Source organism: Sardina pilchardus, chromosome 17 (genome assembly GCF_963854185.1).
Source record: "Sardina pilchardus chromosome 17, fSarPil1.1, whole genome shotgun sequence".
NCBI lineage: Eukaryota > Metazoa > Chordata > Actinopteri > Clupeiformes > Clupeidae > Sardina > Sardina pilchardus.
The window spans coordinates 32,747,336-32,759,835 of record NC_085010.1 but is presented as its reverse complement, the minus strand read 5'-3'; the positions used below and the strand labels follow the sequence as shown (position 1 = coordinate 32,759,835).

At 38.1% G+C, this 12,500-nt stretch overlaps 1 protein-coding gene across 1 annotated transcript in view; it reads left to right on the top strand.

Moving 5' to 3' along the window:
• ccdc146 (coiled-coil domain containing 146) overlaps nt 1–12,500 on the top strand; it is a 65,208-nt gene that overhangs the window by 17,919 nt on the left and 34,789 nt on the right. The gene's annotated exons all lie outside the window — the stretch shown is intronic.

Below are 12,500 nucleotides of genomic sequence, written 5' to 3'. Positions count from 1 at the left end.
ATTGTGTTTACTATATACTACACACACTTTACTATTGTGTTTACTATATACTACACATACTTTACTATTGTGTTTACTATATATACTACACACACTTTACTATTGTGTTTACTATATACTACACACACTTTACTATTGTGTTTACTATATACTACACATACTTTACTATTGTGTTTACTATATATACTACACATACTTTACTATTGTGTTTACTATATACTACACATACTTTACTATTGTGTTTACTATATATACTACACATAGTTTACTATTGTGTTTACTATATATACTACACACACTTTACTATTGTGTTCACTATATATACTACACATACTTTACTATTGTGTTCACTATATATACTACACATACTTTACTATTGTGTATACTACACATACTTTACTGTTGTGTTTACTATATATACTACACACACTTTACTATTGTGTTTACTATATATACTACACATACTTTACTATTGTGTTTACTATATATACTACACACACTTTACTATTGTGTTTACTATATACAGTATACTACACATACTTTACTATTGTGTTTACTATATATACTACACATACTTTACTATTGTGTTTACTATATATACTACACATACTTTACTATTGTGTTTACTATATATACTACACATACTTTACTATTGTGTTTACTATATACAGTATACTACACATACTTTACTATTGTGTTTACTATATACAGTATACTACACATACTTTACTATTGTGTTTACTATATATACTACACATACTTTACTATTGTGTTTACTATATACAGTATACTACACATACTTTACTATTGTGTTTACTATATATACTACACATACTTTACTATTGTGTTTACTATATATACTACACATACTTTACTATTGTGTTTACTATATATACTACACATACTTTACTATTGTGTTTACTATATACAGTATACTACACATACTTTACTATTGTGTTTACTATATATACTACACATACTTTACTATTGTGTTTACTATATACAGTATACTACACATACTTTACTATTGTGTTTACTATATATACTACACATACTTTACTATTGTGTTTACTATATATACTACACATACTTTACTATTGTGTTTACTATATATACTACTCATACTTTACTATTGTGTTTACTATATACTACACATACTTTACTATTGTGTTTACTATATTTTCAATTTCAATTTAATGTCGCTTATAGAGCGCCAATACATTACACATGTCTCAAGGCGCTTTACAGAGTGTTAGACATTCAAAGAGAGCCCATGAGTAACAGGGGCAAGGAAAAACTCCCTAGAATTGGAGATACATATAGGAAGAAACCTCAGACAGACCCACGACTCAAGGGCCCAACCCATCTGCCTTGGGTCAGTTACAGTACAGTCATTTGTAGTTTGAAAGTTACAATGACAATGAAAGTTCAAATAGTCCAGTGTAGGGAATAAATTGTCCATTAGTAATCCATTAGTTATTTCTGAAGGTGATGGGTCGCTGGGATCCGAGGGCCAAAGATTCGGGCAGGGAACCACAGCAGGCGATGTTAGGGCAGCCATAGGGATGGCGAAGGCAATGGCGATGGTAGGGCAGTCAGAGGGATGTGACTTCAGGTGTGATGAGGGACAGGCACAGAGATGGTTGATGGCTGGTAATGGTTTACCTCACAGGTGAGGTATAGGGGAAAGGGAAGAGAAAAAGAGTGTGTTAGTATTACTGTAAGTCATATTAAGTATTAATAAGTATATCAATGGTGATATAAATGGTTATACTATAGAGGGTTTACAAAACGCTTTTACACACCTCTTTTGTGGGGACAGGTGCGTAGGAATAGGTTACCCAGTTAAACCCGAAGAGGCATCCCGCACATCGTCCACCACGCATGCAAACATCCACCCACCCACCACGCACGCAACATCCACCCACCCACAATGCCCCCCCCAATGCCCCCCCCCCCCAGGCGAACCCACACACCACCTCTGAACCGCGCGTCGGAGCAGCATGGCTGAGCATGGCCAGCCAGAGTCCGCCCACAGGCGGCGCCACCCATCCGCAGACACCCCCCACCACCATCCGCGAGCAGAGAGAACGGGGCCCGCGCCAGCCCCACCCCAACCACAACACCACGCGAACACACACCACGGCCCGACCAGGACACACAGTCCGATCCGCCCCGCCGCCCAGGCCCCCCGGAAGCAGCGCCCCCAGAGCAAAAGTCCAGAATGCTTCATGTCTTTGGACGTGTCATCCTGTCATCCTGTTGACAGGGTCGGGAGGCGTAGGGAGGCGATGTAGTGTAATTAAAAACGTTAAAATCATTGGACATTGGTGTAATGTAATTAAAATCGTTAAAACCATTGGACTTCCACTCTAGAAACACCACCCCAAGAAGGCCCGGACTTCGAGCCCAATCCAAATACAATGCCGCAACAGCCCTCCCCTCTGCCATCCACTCCCAGCATTCCCACCTCCCCCGTCCCCCCCATCCCACTAAATGCACAGCCGTGCACATCTGATCAGACTGCATGCCCCAGCCAGACCGCCAATATACGCCCACGCAGAGCCACTGGCGAATGGAGCCGACACGAACCCCCCCCCCCCCCCCCCATCTACAGACGGCGACGGGAGGCCCCCCGCGGACGAGCAACGCCACCCGCGAACGGACCCCGACCGGCCCAGAGCACCCAGCCACACCACCCAGGCGCGCAGCCCAGACATGATGCGCAAGCCCACCCGGGGAAGGCCCATGACCGAAACGGCGCAAATGGACAAAAGCCCGCATGCGCAGTGAATGAACAAATGCCCGCACGCGCAACAGACAGCACGCGGGACCCTCCCCCCAAGCTACACTATAGAGGACAGGACAGGGAGAGAAGGAAAGAGGGAGAGTTGAGAGAGACAGAGGGAGAGGGGAGAAGAGGAGTTGTACGGCATGCCACATAAGAAGTCCATGACAGCGCAATGCTAAAGCAGCATAACTAAGGCATGGTGGAGGGTGGTCAGCACCAGATCAGGTGTGGTCAGTAGCCACCATGGGATGCATGACTGGGGCACCAGTCACACAAGCCCACAGCAGAGGTGGTCCGTTCCAGTAAGACCCTGAGGTGGTTGAAGTTCCACACTGCACCATACCTAACTATAGGAAGCACTAAAGAGATATGTTTTAAGTCTAGACTTAAAAATAGGGAGGGTGTCTGCTAATCGAATTGAGGGAGGAAGATTATTCCAGAGGAGGGGTGCGCGGTAACAAAAGGCTCTGCCTCCTACTGTAGTTTTTGAAATTCTTGGAATTACAAGAAGTCCAGTATTTTGTGATCGTAAGGGTCTAGGTGGATTATATGGGACTAGAAGATCTTTAATATATTCGGGTGCTCTTCCATTTATGGCTTTGTATGTGAGAAGTAGAATTTTGAAGTCAATGCGACTTTTAACAGGTAACCAATGTAGAGATGCTAGGATGGGGGAAATATGTTCATATTTTTTGGTCCTAGTGAGTGTGCGAGCAGCTGCGTTTTGTATAAGCTGTAGGCTTTTTAGACAGGTATTATTGTAGCCGGCGTATAGCGCATTACAATAGTCTAGCCTGGAAGTGACAAAAGCGTGGATTAATTTTTCAGCGTCTGGTAAGGATAAGGACTTCCTTATCTTTGAAATGTTCCTTAAATGGAAAAATGAGGTTTTTGTGATCTGCTTTATGTGACTATTGAGTAGAAGTTCTTGATCAATTGTAACTCCTAGATTTTTAACACTTGTGGATGAGGTCAGTGAGAGATCACTATATGTAACCTGTGATGTGGATAGGATATCCCTAGTCTTCTTAGGACCTAAAACCATAACTTCTGTTTTATCTGAGTTCAATAGCAGGAAGTTATTAGTCATCCAAATTTTTATGTCTCTCAGACATGTGTTGAGTTTGGCTAACGGGGTTGGTTCATCGGGCTTTATGGAAATATATAATTGTGTATCATCTGCATAAGAATGGAAATCAATGCCGTGTTTTCTAATTATAGAACCTAGAGGAAGCATATAAAGAGAAAATAATAGGGGCCCTAGTACTGAGCCTTGAGGCACTCCATATTTAACCATAGTCTGGGAGGATGGTTCATTATGGACCTGTACAAATTGTTGGCGGTTAGTAAGGTATGATCTAAACCAAGCAAGTGCAGAGTCTTTGATACCTATGGAATGTTCAAGCCTGTGGAGTAGTATGTCATGATCTATGGTGTCAAAAGCAGCACTGAGGTCAAGGAGGACTAGTATTGATGCATAGCCGTTATCAGCAGCAATAAGGAGGTCATTAAACACTTTAACTAAGGCTGATTCGGTACTGTGGTGGGCTCTAAAGCCAGATTGGTACAGTTCTTGAATTTTGTTAGTTTGTAAGAAGGCGCTAATTTGTTTGGATACTATTTTTTCAAGTATTTTTGATATAAAAGGGAGATTAGATATAGGCCTATAGTTAACTAGGATGTTAGGGTCAAGGCTAGGTTTTTTGAGTGATGGCTTGATAACAGACATCTTAAACTGCTGTGGAACATGTCCTAATAACATTGAATTATTTAGAATCTGAAGTAACGTATTATCGAGGAGGGGGAGGGCGGTCTTAAGAAGGTGAGTGGGAATAGGGTCTAGCAGACTAGTTGCAGATTTTGATGAGGAAATTGTGGAGGTGAGCTCTAATGTGTCAATAGGTGTAAACTAGAAATGCAATTCCAAGGAATTACCAGTGCATGAAAATGCAAAAAAAGATAGATAATGTAGATATGGTTACTAAGGTGTAGCTAGGGTAAACATGGTGGTTGCATAGTTTACAGAGAGTTGATAGTGTGAAGGTAGACAGTTTAAAGCTGAAACATTCCAGTTCTAACTTAACTAATGATTTCTATTCATGTTAAAATGTTGATTAGCTAACTTAGGTAATGATTTCTAGCAGTTGTGCCAAAAATGCTAATTATGATAGCAATGCTAACTTTACTAACAATGCTAACCAGGTTGATTAGCTAACTTAACCGATGATTTCTAGCAGTAATGCTAAAAATGCTAACTATGCTAACAATGCTAGATTTGCTAACAATGCTAACCAGGTTGATTAGCTAACTTAGTTGATGATTTTTTGCAGTTATGCTAAAAATGCTAGCTATGCTAACAATGCTAACCATGCTAACTAGATAACTTGCTAGTGAGGACTTTTATTTTGAAACATTTGTTGCTAGGGTATCCATGGTGGTCACTATCAGGAATAAAGAAGTTACTGTAGTAAAATCATGTTGGTTGCTATGGAAACTGTCATAAACGCTTAATTTTAATGGTTGCTATGTTGGTTGCTAGGTACATGGAGGTTTCATGTAGTTGACTGGAGGCATAGTTGATGATAACTGACAGTTGGAATGGTTGAACAGTTAAATAGTTGAGTAGTTTCAATGGTTAAATGATTTAATAGTGTATTATTGCAGTGAGGACTTTTATTTTGAAACAGTTGTGGACAGAGGAAACAGTTTAACAGGATATGTGTAGTCTTCAGAGAGATTGTATGCTTAAAGCCTGAGAGAAACTGACAGTTGGTGCCCAGGTGGCTGACCAGCTGGGGTAACATTCTAATTGCTGCCGTGATGTCATAATGAGCAATGTTAAGTCTATGGGGGAAATTATAATAGTTTTTAACCAATAGTTTAAAAAGTATAAAAGTTACAAAGTTGAAAAATACAAAGCCCACATCGCGTAAGTAAGACCTACGCGACATAGTTTGAATGGAGTTTCTACGTTAAGCGGTTGAAGCTGCATTAAGTGCGTTAGAAGAAGAATAATAACTAGAAATGCAATTCCAAGGAATTACCAGTGCATGAAAATGCAAAAATAGATAGATAATGTAGATATGGTTACTAAGGTGTAGCTAGGGTAAACATGGTGGTTGCATAGTTTACAGAGAGTTGATAGTGTGAAGGTAGACAGTTTAAAGATTAAACATTCCAGTTCTAACTTAGCTAATGATTTATATTCATGTTAAAATGTTGATTAGCTAACTTAGCTAATGATTTCTAGCAGTTACGCTAAAATGCTAATTATGCTAGCAATGCTAACTTTACTAACAATGCTAACCAGGTTGATTAGCTAACTTAACCGATGATTTCTAGCAGTAATGCTAAAAATGCTAACTATGCTAACAATGCTAAATTTGCTAACAATGCTAACCAGGTTGATTAGCTAACTTAGTTGATGATTTTTTGCAGTTATGCTAAAAATGCTAACAATGCTAACTATGCTAACCATGCTAACTAGCTAACTTGCTAGTGAGGACTTTTATTTTGAAACATTTGTTGCTAGGGTATCCATGGTGGCCACTATCAGGAAACAAGAAGTTACTGCAGTAAAATTATGTTGGTTGCTATGGAAACAGTCATAAACACTTAATGGTTGCTATGTTGGTTGCTAGGTACATGGAGGTTTCATGTAGTTGACTGGAGGCATAGTGGATGATAACTGACAGTTGGAATGGTTGAACAGTTCAATAGTTGAGTAGTTTCAATGGTTAAATGATTTAATAGTGTATTATTGCAGTGAGGACCTTTATTTTAAAACAGTTGTGGACAGAGGAAGTAGTGAAACAGGATCTGTAGTCTTAATGAGATTGTATGCTAAGCCTGAGACAGAAGGTGCCTCTCATAGCGTTTACGCGTCCTCTCTCGCTCCTCACTGATCTACATAAAGAATGATGGAGCGGCAACAATGGGATAGTCTAGCCCTTCTTCTATCTATCTTTATGTAGATCATTGAGGATCGAGGAGCGAGGGAGGACATATAAACGCTGCTTGAGAGGGACCCACAGTAAATACTTTAAAAGTTGTATGTAGATAGTCTAATTAATGTTGATAGACAGAATGTTTAATGGATGTTGATAGGCAGATTGTTTAATAGATATTGATTGACAGTTTAATGGGTGGATGAGTGAATGGTCTGAAGAAGATGAATGGATAGAAGGTTGGATGGAATGTGCCTTATATTCTTGTTAAGAGAGACACTGATACAGCTCTCTGAGAGTAGTTGACACAGGTGTAATCAATTTAACTGGCTAGTCTTAAGAGAGCCAGAGTAGGCTACTCTTAAAGCCTGAGACAGAGTAAATCATTTAAAAGTTGAATGTAGATAGTCTAATTAATGTTGATAGACAGAGAGTTTAATGGATGTTGATAGACAGATTGTTTAATAGATGTTGATAGACAGTTTAATGGGTGGATGAGTGAATGGTCTGAAGAAGATGAATGGATAGAATGTTAGATGGAATGTGCCTTATATTCTTGTAGAATGGAGAGACACAGCTCTCTACTGAGAGTAGTGGATACAGATACAGGTGTAATCAATTTAACTGGCTAGTCTTAAGAGAGCCAGCCTGAGACAGAGTAGATTGTTTAAAAGTTCAATGTAGAGCGTCTAATTGATGTTGTTGATAGGCAGACTGTTTAGAATGGGTGGATGAGTGAATGGTTTGAAGAAGATGAATGGATATAAAGCTGGATGGAATTAGGAGGACTTATTTTCATACTGTTGTGCGCAGAGGATACAGGGGAACAGAATATGTAGTCTTCAGAGAGGAGCCTGAGAGAAACTGACAGTTGGTGCCCAGGTGGCTGACCAGCTGGGGTAACATTCTAATTGCTGCCGTGATGTCATAATGAGCCATGTTAAGTCTATGGGGGAAATTGTAATAGTTTTTAACTAATAGTTTAAAAAGTATAAAAGTTACAAAGTTGAAAAATACAAAGCCCACATCGCGTAAGTAAGACCTACGCGTCAAAATTTGAATGGAGTTTCTACGTTAAGCGGTTGAAGCTGAATTGCGTGCGTTAGAAGAAGAATAAGAAGAAGAAGAAGACCGAGGAAGAACAGTACAGTGCATTTTCATGCACTGTAATAAAATGCCTAGGAAGAACAGTACAGTGCATTTTCATGCACTGTAATGAATTAAATGTTGTGCTAGGTTGCATCTGTGATTCTGTTATGTTTTCACTATTATTTGGCAATGGAGTATGTGTATTTGGTGAAACTGACTGGTTGTTGATCTTAACTCTAATTGTTTCAATTTTATCATTAAAAAAGTTCATAAAATCATTACTATCTAAGCTTAAAGGAATAGATTGGCTTACTTCATTATGGCTCTTCGTTAAGCGGGAGATTGTGCTAAAAAGAAATTTTGTATTGTTTTTATTTTCTTCAATCAGTGAGGAATAGTAAGCTGACTTGGCCTTGTTAAGTGCTTGTTTGTAAGCGATGAGGCTATCTCTCCATGCTTGGCGAAACACTTCCATTTTAGTGGTGCGCCACTTTTGCTCTAGTTTGCGTGTTTTTTGCTTAAGGGTTTTAGTCTCTGATGTATACCATGGAGCGTGTCTTGTTTGTTTCCTTGTTTTCTTTTTGAGTGGTGCTACAGAGTCTAGGGTTGAGTGTAGTGCATTCATTACATTATCAGTTAGTAAATCGACCTCTGTTGAGTTAAGGGAAGGACCTTCTGTTTTAGGAGAAGGGCCCTCTAATATATCCTGAGTCACAGATGTGGAAAGGGTTAGTGGAATTTGTTCTAGAAAGTCTGCAGTCGTTTTTTCAGATAGGCTGCGACTATAGTAGTAAGTGGAGTTAGGTACTAAATAATGTAGTGTCATTTCAAAAGTAATTAGATGGTGATCAGTTAGGGTGGGGTGTTGTGGTATGATTGTTAACTTTTCTATGTTTATGCCATATGACAAGACTAGGTCAATAGTATGGTTATGACGATGTGTGGGTGAATTAACATTTTGGGAGAAGCCGAGATGGTCAATTAGAGATTGGAATGCAATTGTGAGACTATCGTTCACATTATCCATATGAATATTAAAATCACCCAATATAAGTATTTTTTCTGTTTGGACAACTAAAGTGGAAAGAAAATCAGAGAATTCTTCTAGGAAATTAGTGTAGGGGCCTGGGGGTCTATAAAGTGTGACCACGGTTACAGGCAGATTAGTTTTCCAGTCTGGATGTATAAAATTAAGAATTAGGACTTCAAAAGATGTAAGCTTATGTGCGGGTTTGGGAGATGTGAGAAGGCTAGAGTGATAAATTGTAGCTACTCCACCACCCCTGCCAGTATGGCGTGGTACATGGTGGTTTAGATAGGAAGGAGGTGTGGACTCATTCAATGGAAGGTATTCATCTGGTTTAAGCCAGGTTTCAGTGAGGCACATTACATCTATGTGGTTGTCAGTAATAATTTCATTAACCAAGGGGGTCTTACTTGATAATGATCGAATGTTAAGTAAAGCAAGCCTAAGTTGCGTTTTTTGGGGGGATTGTGTAATCGAGGATGTTTTTATTTGAATAAGATTGCTAAAATCAATTCCCCTAATGGATCGAGCACGAGACAACTTTGGTACAGACACCCTTTCTATTTGGCCCTGTGTTGGCCTATCTTGGTGACTCTGGGACGACAGAGATCTGTGTAAGACAATATCTCTGCTGCCTGGACTAACCTCTGGTTTGTCAGGAACTAGCCTCGGTTAGGTGATGGTCTATGTTCCTTGAAAGGAGAACAGCACCCTCCGGAGTGGGGTGGATACCGTCTCTTTTCAACAGTCTAGGCTTCCCCAAGAAGGAGCTAAAATTATCAATGAAGCCCACATTGTTATTGGCACACCACTCTGACAGCCAGCGGTTGAGGTCCGAAATTCTGCTGAACATTTCGTCACCTCTTCTAATGGGTATGGGTCCAGAGAAAGTTACAGAATCAGACATCTGTTGTGCGAACCTGCACACGGAAATAAAGTTTTGCTTGGTGATCTCCGATTGACGCAATCGGACATCGTTGGTGCCGGTGTGGATGACTATTTTCGAATATTTACGCTTAGCATTAGCCAGCACTTTCAAATTTGACTCGATGTCGTTAGCTCTGGCCCCAGATATTGAATTAACTATAACCGATGGAGTCGTTAGCTTCACGTATCGTATAGTAGAGGCGCCAATTACCAGAGAGGCAGGTTTATCTTGGCTAGCTAAAGGGGAGAATCGATTAGAAACGTGAAGGGGTTGGTGGTTAGCAGTGGGCCTCTGTTTGGATTTATGTCCCCGAATAGTCACCCAGGGACTAGTCCCCTGCTGCGAGGGGGCTGTCATGGTTACGCTATCTGTAGGCCTATCTGTAGATCTAATGGCTGGTGCATCCACACAGCTTACCGGGGGTTCTGTCGCTAACTGTTTGCTAGTCAGATTCAGCGTGTGGATGCGGCCCTCGAGTTCATCTAACCTCGCCTCCAAGCTAGCTATTCGTCTGCATTTATTACAAGTATCTTGTCCACTAAAGGAGGCTGGGGAGTAAGCTAGCATGTGACACGCCGGGCAACATAGAGCGTTAGGAGGAGGAGAGGTAGGGACAGGATCGAGACGAGGCATCGTCTTTAAGAAAAGCAAGTGAGTTGGCTACACAGGTGGTTAGAGTAGAGTTATACGTAGATAAAACCCCAATGTGTTCAAAATGAACAGATTACGTGGAAACAGCGGGGAAGCACCGCAAGCTACAACGCTAAACAGTGGCAGTACAAACAGGATGTGACGCAATCACTTACCGCAACTTCCTCAATCAGAGATGGCTCATGCCAAAGCAGTGTGCACTTGCCATGGCTATTGTGTTTACTATATATACTACTCATACTTTACTATTGTGTTTACTATATATACTACACATACTTTACTGTTGTGTTTACTATATATACTACACATACTTTACTGTTGTGTTTACTATATATACTACACATACTTTACTGTTGTGTTTACTATATATACTACACATACTTTACTATTGTTTACTATATATACTACTCATACTTTACTATTGTTTACTATATATACTACACATACTTTACTATTGTGTTTACTATATACAGTATACTACACATACTTTACTATTGTGTTTACTATATATACTACACACACTTTACTATTGTGTTTACTATATACTACACACACTTTACTATTGTGTTTACTATATATACTACACATACTTTACTATTGTGTTTACTATATATACTACACATACTTTACTATTGTGTTTACTATTGTGTTTACTATATATACTACACATACTTTACTATTGTGTTTACTATATACAGTATACTACACATACTTTACTATTGTGTTTACTATATACTACACACACTTTACTATTGTGTTTACTATATATACTGCACATACTTTACTATTGTGTTTACTATATATACTACACATACTTTACTATTGTGTTTACTATATATACTACACATACTTTACTATTGTGTTTACTATATATATACTACACATACTTTACTGTTGTGTTTACTATATATACTACACATACTTTACTATTGTGTTCACTATATATACTACACATACTTTACTATTGTGTTTACTATACAGTATATACTACACATACTTTACTATTGTGTTTACTATATACAGTATACTACACATACTTTACTATTGTGTTTACTATATATACTACACATACTTTACTATTGTGTTTACTATATATACTACACATACTTTACTATTGTGTTCACTATATATACTACACATACTTTACTATTGTGTTTACTATACAGTATATACTACACATACTTTACTGTTGTGTTTACTATATATACTACACATACTTTACTATTGTGTTTACTATATATACTACACATACTTTACTATTGTGTTTACTATATATACTACACATACTTTACTATTGTGTTCACTATATATACTACACATACTTTACTATTGTGTTTACTATATATACTACACATACTTTACTATTGTGTTTACTATATACAGTATACTACACATACTTTACTATTGTGTTTACTATATACTACACACACTTTACTATTGTGTTTACTATATATACTACACATGCTTTACTATTGTGTTTACTATATATACTGCACATACTTTACTATTGTGTTTACTATATATACTACACATACTTTACTATTGTGTTTACTATATACAGTATACTACACATACTTTACTATTGTGTTTACTATATACTACACACACTTTACTATTGTGTTTACTATATATACTACACATACTTTACTATTGTGTTTACTATATATACTACACACACTTTACTATTGTGTTTACTATATACTACACACACTTTACTATTGTGTTTACTATATACTACACATACTTTACTATTGTGTTTACTATATATACTACACATACTTTACTATTGTTTACTATATATACTACACATACTTTACTATTGTGTTTACTATATATACTACACATACTTTACTATTGTGTTCACTATATATACTACACATACTTTACTATTGTGTTTACTATATATACTACACACACTTTACTATTGTGTTTACTATATATACTACACACACTTTACTATTGTGTTTACTATATATACTACACATACTTTACTATTGTGTTTACTATATACAGTATACTACACATACTTTACTATTGTGTTTACTATATATACTACACACACTTTAC